A 7,500-nucleotide genomic window follows, 5' to 3' on the forward strand; every position below is an offset into this window, starting at 1 on the left:
TAGAGTGAGAAATGAGGAGGTGAGGAGGAGAACAGGGATGGAAAGGGAGCTGGGAGATAGGGTTGATGAAAGAGTATTAGGATGGTTTGGACACATGGAAAGAATGAGTGAAGAAAGACTAGTAAAGGAGGTATGGAAGGCAGATGTGGAGGGAGTGAACATGAGGGGACGTCCTAGGATGAGATGGATGGATGGGGTGAAGGGGGCTTTGGGGAAGAGGGGAATGTCTGTTGAGGAAGGACGGGAGAGGACAGAAGACAGGGGTGAATGGAGAATGGTTGTATATGGAAAATGTTGTGATGCATGAGGTGGAATGGACGGGGGAATGGGGGGTGAGGTAGTGTGTGTGAGCAAAAATTTTGACGCAGCCCGAAGGGATTTCTCCCCGTCCTCTCCTTTATATGGGGGGACAGAGAGGGGGGGGTCGCCGATTTAATGAAGCGGCCTTGCTGTGGATGTGCTGTGTCCTGCGACACTGCCTCTGACCCAGGGCAGTGGACAGGGTGCAGGGATGACCCGTCATCTAGGAGGTGCTAAGATGGGAGGGAGGGTGGAGGGGTGTGGAGTGTTTTCGGGGATGGAATGGGTGGGAATGATTTTATGCCTTGTCCTTTTTGGCTACCTCCCTGGTAAGGGGGAAAAAGCCTTGGTATATGTATGTATGTATGTATGTATGAATATGTATATATATATATATATATATATAAATAATGATAATAAAAAATTATTCTCTTTTCGTTATCGTGTTTTTTTTACCAAAATTATATGTAAATTATCTAATTCTTCAACCCTTATAAACCATCACATAAAAAACAGAATGTAACCATCTTTGCTTTCGCTAAAAGAAGATCAACTGTTAAGATTAAACTTAGCAGAACAGAATACACATAAATTTGAACGGAGTCTTTGTTACCTAATGATAAGCAGATAAACAAAAAGAATCTTGATAGATTCTAGATACAATTCTGATTATATTTAACTTCTAAAATCCTTATTTCTGCTGCTTTTCTTAAATCTCTTCCCTTACAGCCTCTACAGGCGCACTATTTCCCCCAAGGATAGAAGCGATGGTTATTGCAGAATGAAATGTAGAATACTTATATGCTTGTGTAGAAGATTAAATAAAGTCTCTTCTACAAAAAAAAAAAAAAAAAAAAAATCAGGTACATTGTTAATGGCACCATAAAAGGAACATAAAATTTTGACTCCGAAGTCTCCGTTGCAGTCAAGCGGAGCCATTGCAGCGGAGGAAAGCGCAGCCAGTTTAAACCCTGCCTGGGGGTGAAACGAGGCGATCTTGTAATAATTCGAAGCCAAGGAAAGCCCTGTCTTCCGCAGCTGAAGCAGCTACAAAAGCAGAAAATGCATCTGCAGCCAGACCAGCAGAAGCAGAAGAAATAGCAGAGGAATAAGAACCTAAACCATTTTTTTTTGTCTCGTTACAATTTCTGTGATCTTAAGAACACAAGAACATAAGAATGGAGGAGGCTGCAAAAGACCGTAAGGCCTACACTAGGCAGTTCCATGTCCATAACCACCTTCCACCCCTATCCATAAAGTCATCTAATCTTCTAACAGCGCTCACTACGCGGTTACTAAGTCTATTTCATTCGTTAACCACTCTGCGGTAAACGGTAAACCAATTCCTGCCTATTTCCTTGTTAACCCTCTTCTATTCCCTTCCCCGTGTTGTTTCCTGTTATAAAGCAAAACGTTTAACAGGAAGCAAATGCAACATATAACACAGAGGTAAGAGGTTTCAGTGGAATGTAGAAGGGGGGGGAGGGGAAATCAAACCGGCAGAAACGTATTGTAATCATAAACAAGACCGGGAACAGTTATACCTCTCGGGCACAGACGCAGGAACAATGCAGAAAGTTAATGTAATGGTTGTGGAGAGAATGGAGACCCATTACGAAGACGAAGACAAAGACGAAGAGTGGAAACGAAGACGAGGACGAGGACGACGACGATCGGGACGAATATGAAGGTCGAAGTAAGTACCGGATTCCCGAAGAAAATGAAGACAGGGACGAAGATGGAGATGGAGAAGGGGATGGAGATGGAGACGAAGATAAAAACAGATGAAAACAGACACGAGAAAATTAAGACGAAACGAAGAGGAAGATCAAGTCGTGTACGAGGAAGGAGGACTTAAACGACATCAGACATATGTAAGCCTGTCTCACTGTACAGTAGACCTGTCAGGGGAGGAAACAGGTGGAGAAAGGGAAGAGCCCTGATTGACAGAACCTCCTGAATCTTTACCAAGAACCCTGGAACATTTCGAACGAGTAATATAGGTCAGGCGACAAGACAGGTGGAGAAAGAGAAGAGCCTTGGCTGACAGAACCTCCAGAATCTTTACCAAGCATCCTGGAACCTTTCGACCGAGAGGTATAGGTCAGTTAAGGACTCGGCCACGTGCTATCTCATCCTACTTTGACGATATTTGGTATGACACCTTGAAAGCGGACCAATATACTACCATAACCATCAAAATCCTGATGTGAGCGTCTTGGGCGTGAGGAGATAGGCATATTCGCTTTGTGTAGGCGATACTTTAAACTTGTGTATACGAGTACACACCAGATTTGACGTTATGTTCTTCAGGGTCGCCCAGAAGCTTACGGAAGGCGTATTGAAACATCCTGATTCCGGGTAATTGAAGCCAGAGCGTCCGGAGAGGGGAAGGGGGAGATGGGGGGAGATGAGGGGAAGCAAACGTTTGCTGAGCGGGTCGATGCTGAACGTTTGGTTATGACCCGGATCGTTTTCTTTGGGTTCGTTCGTTCGCTCTTTCGTTCATTCGCTTACAAATTTACGAACTCGCTCTCTTTACCTTCTCTCTCTCTCTCTCTCTCTCTCGCTTTTCTCTCTCCTCCTACTCTTTCTCTCTCATGCTCTCATTCTCTCTGTCTCTCTTTCCACACCACTCTCTCACTCTTATTCTCTCTCTCTCTCTCTCTCTCTCTCTCTCTCTCTCTCTCTCTCTCTCTCTCTCTCTCTCTCTCTCTCTCTCTCTCTCTCTCTCTCTCTTGTCCCTCCTCACTCTCTCTCTCTCTCTTTTCTCCCTCCTCCCACTCTTTCTCTCTCTTGCTCACGCATTTTCTCTCTCTCTTTCCACCCCACTCTCTCTTTCACTCTCACTCTCTCTTTCTCTCTCTTCCCCTTTCTATCTTTTTTTCTCTCTTGCTCTCACACTCTCTCGTTCTCTTTTCACCCCAGTTTCTCTCTTTCTTTCGCACACTCTCTTTCTCCTCCCTTTCCTCTCTTTCATTACCATCATTATTATGACTATCAGTATCAACGTTGACACCGAAAGCAAGAAAACTATTACCACTATTCCAACGACTGCAATAACTTCTACTGTCACTATCCTATCCTATCATCATATTCTACACCATCATCATCATCATCACTATTTCCATCTGAGTATATATCACTACCCTATCTGCCTTCAAACCAAGAGAAGGAGAAAGAGAAAGAGGAAGAAGAGGAAGAGGAGGTGGAGGAGGGAAAGGAAAACGAACGGAGAGAGAATTTGAGAGACCAGAAAAGAATTGATGGAGGGAGAGATATGGGTATAGGAAGAGGAAGAGAGAGAGAGAGAGAGAGAGAGAGAGAGAGAGAGAGAGAGAGAGAGAGAGAGAGAGAGAGAGAGAGAGAGAGAGAGAGAGAATGTGGAGAGAGAAAGATGGAGAGAGAGGGAGAGAGATATGGAGAGAGGGAGATGTAGAGAGAAAGAGATAGATGGAGAGAGAGAGAGAGAGAGAGAGAGAGAGAGAGAGAGATATGGAGAGAGAGAGATATGGAGAGAGAGAGATATGGAGAGAGAGATATGGAGAGAGAGAGAGAGAGAGAGAGAGAGAGAGAGAGAGAGAGAGAGAGAGAGAGAGAGACAGAGAGTTCAGTTCATCTTTGTCTTTAGCAAAATACCTATACGGTCATTTCATCACAATGTTTTAATCCTTCATGACAAACTTCGTCTTCATCACAAACTTGATTTCTTCATCATTATTTCCACCACGAATATTAACCCCAATATCTCCGCAGTCATCTCCAATATCTATAAATATTTTACCACCATGTACACCATCATCTTCACCACCACCACCACCACCACCACCACCACCACCACCACCACCACCACCACCACCACCACCACCACCACCACCACCACCACCACCACCACCACCACCACCACCACCACCACCACCACCACCACCACCATCTCCTCTATTGGGTTCAATCAACTCCGTCTTCATCACTTCCAGCTCCATCAACATCACCAATTACATCACTAACACCATTGTCATCGTCATCATCATCATCATCATCATATCATCATCATCATCAATCATCATCATCATCATCATCATCGTTATCATCATCATCTACATCATCATCATCTACAACATCAACTACAACTTAATCATGTACACTTTCGTCACCTCATCACTAACATAATTTCCACAAACACCACATTCTTCTGTATCATCACAAGCTCCAACACTTACAATTGCCAGACTCCCTGATATCCATCCCTCTGAATCCTCTCTCCCACGAAAGGACAAAGTCTACCTGGCCAGACTGGAATGCGGTCACCACCCAACCCTTCTAAGTTACCAGAAGAGGCTGGATGACAGCCAGGATGTAGTACTTCACTCCATACATTACTCCATACATATCCCCATACATACCCCAACACATTATGGAAGACTGTATTGTGCACAATCATGCACGCCAACAGCAAAACATAACCTCTGTAAGGGATTTGTGGAAAAAAACCCGTCCCGGACTGCTCGGGCAGACGTTCTGGAGAGAGGCAACTACAACATCAACGCTTACGAGTTAGTCATCTCGTCCTCGCCGTTTCTTGATTCTGTTACATCCAGTTCAGTTACCAGAATCTCCACCGGTATCTCCATCGTCAAGATCTCCAGCAACACCTCTACACCACTACCTCCGACACAATTACCACCACCTCAATAACCGCCAGCACCATCACAACACAACACTACCATCACCACCACCACCACCTCCACCGCCGCCACCATGATGCCCTCGTGTCTGCTCACGTTACGTATGTCCGGAGTTTACGACGCCAAAATGATAAACGCGGAGGAGGCTCTTCTCCAACAAAATCTCTTCCTCCTTCTCCTTCCCCAACAAAATCTCTTCCTCTTTCACCCTCTCCAACAAAATATCTTCTTCCTTCCCCTTTTTCTCCTCCTTCTCCCTCTCTTCCTCGTCCTCTTCCGCCACCTCCTCCTCTATCAGCTCTTTCTCTTCTTCCTCCTTCCCCTCCTCCTCCTCTTACTCCTCCTCTTCCTCATCCTGTTCCTCCTCGTCCTCCACCACTTCTTCTTCTCTTTCTTTTACCCCAACACACCGAGTCCTCCATCCATAATCTCATCTCCATTCATAATCTCATACTCATCTTTAACACTCTCCATCATTATTCCTACCTTAACTATCACCAAACTCAGCATCACCACCACCATCACTAGCACCATTACCACCAGGACTATTACTACTATCACCATAAGCACCACCACCACCACCACCACCACCACCACCACCACCACCACCACCACCACCACCACCACCACCACCACCACCACCACCACCACCACCACCACCACATCTACCAGCTCTATCATTTCTACCACCGCTATCAACTTCACCATCAACTTCACCATCACCATCATCTTAACCATTTCCATGACCACAATTATCACCACCACCATTAACATCACTATCAACACCGTCATCATCACCATCATCTTAACAATTTCCACCATTTCATTGACCACCATCCCCGCCATTACCACCATCACCACCATTATCACCACCACATTCTCCACCACAGAGCCTTGAAAGGAGAGCTCATGACGCCTCGCTGGCTACGACGCAAGCTCCTCCGTCATTGCCTTCGTCGGTAAGGAGGACCCGAAGCAGGTTCTCCTCTTGGAAGACGACATAAACACGAAATCCGTCCGTAACCGGAGTTTACCCTCTGCTGTTGGTCTTTTAGTGGTTTCAGTGAAACCCTTATGGACCCCAGTCACGCAGCATGTTTTTAGCCGTGACCGGAGTTTACCCTGTGCTGTTGGTCTTTTAGAGGTTTCAGTGAAACCCCTATGGAACCCGGTCACGCAGCATGGTTTTAGCCGTGACCGGAGTTTACCCTGTGCTGTTGGTCTTTTAGAGGTTTCAGTGAAACCCCTATGGACCCCAGTCACGCAGCATGGTTTTAGCCGTGACCGGAGTTTACCCTGTGCTGTTGGTCTTTTAGAGGTTTCAATGAAACCCCTATGGACCCCAGTCACGCAACATGTTTTTAAGACTGGTGACTGAACTTCTACTTGTTCGTTCTGATGCCTTTCTTCTTAAATTACTCCTTTACCAGCTCTGTGACGTCACCTCTTCGGTACAATGTTCTCCATATAAATAGAAGCGCTGGTGATTCCCGACAAAATACTACTATTACCAGTGTCAGAAGACTACATGGGACCATAAGGCCTACACTAGGCAGTTCCATGTCCTTTACCACCTGTCAACCCCATCCATAAAGTTATCTTATCTTAAAACAATCTGTTGTTTCAACGCTCATTATATAGTTACTAAGTCTATTCCATTCGTTAATCACACTATAGTGCTCCTTGATATATTTTTTCTGACTATCGTCATGATATTTTAATCAGACGACAGGAAGCCCATGAAAGAGGAGAGGAATTGTGTATCAAGTCAAGAATCTACGTACTTATGATTGTTACTCTATAATTTTCTACTGGCTAAGATTTGTCGATTTTCTTCAGAAGATAATATTTACAAAATAAATGATCATTTATCAGCTTTAAAGAAAAATCCCCGTGGAAAAGGATGAAGTGTATATTTAGAAAAACGAGAAATTGAGATATAACCTTGAATAGTTCCTTTCAAAAAGAATAATAATAATAAAAGAATAGAGAGGAGGAAAAGAGCAGAGATGTAAATTTAAAGAGGAACGAATAAACTCGCGGTACAGTGAGAGATTGAGAGAGAAAGAGAAAGAATTGAAGTCATAGAAAGAGAGAAAGAAGAAGAGATTTGCAGCGAGGGGTTGGGGAATAAAAAAATATAGAAAAAAAAAGGATCGAAAAATGTGAAAATAGTAACTGAAAAAAGGCAAAACAAAATGGAAAAAATAGAAGATGAAAAAGGGAAAAGAGAAAAAATAGAAACTGAAAGATGTAAAAGAAAAATGGAAAAATTTAGAAAAATATGAAAAGTGGAAGAGGGAGAGTAACAGAAACGGGACAGTAACGGGAAGTGACAGTAACGGGAAGAAGACTGACAGTAACAGTAAGAGTAGGAGTAAAGGCAACATTAACAGTGACTAACAGCAACAGCAACAGCAACAGCAACAGGAACCGGAACAGAGTACCACAGACACAACGGCGGAGAAAGACGCAAGTGGGAGGAAGAAGAGGGGAGAATAGAACTGTGAGGAGG

At 44.2% G+C, this 7,500-nt stretch overlaps 1 protein-coding gene across 2 annotated transcripts in view; it reads right to left on the minus strand.

Moving 5' to 3' along the window:
• LOC143026255 (neuronal growth regulator 1-like) overlaps positions 1-7,500 on the minus strand; it is a 481,658-nt gene that overhangs the window by 297,402 nt on the left and 176,756 nt on the right. The window lies entirely within an intron of this gene.

This window comes from Oratosquilla oratoria, chromosome 6 (genome assembly GCF_046742065.1).
Source record: "Oratosquilla oratoria isolate Oo_2021 chromosome 6, ASM4674206v1, whole genome shotgun sequence".
NCBI classification, from domain to species: Eukaryota; Metazoa; Arthropoda; class Malacostraca; order Stomatopoda; family Squillidae; genus Oratosquilla; species Oratosquilla oratoria.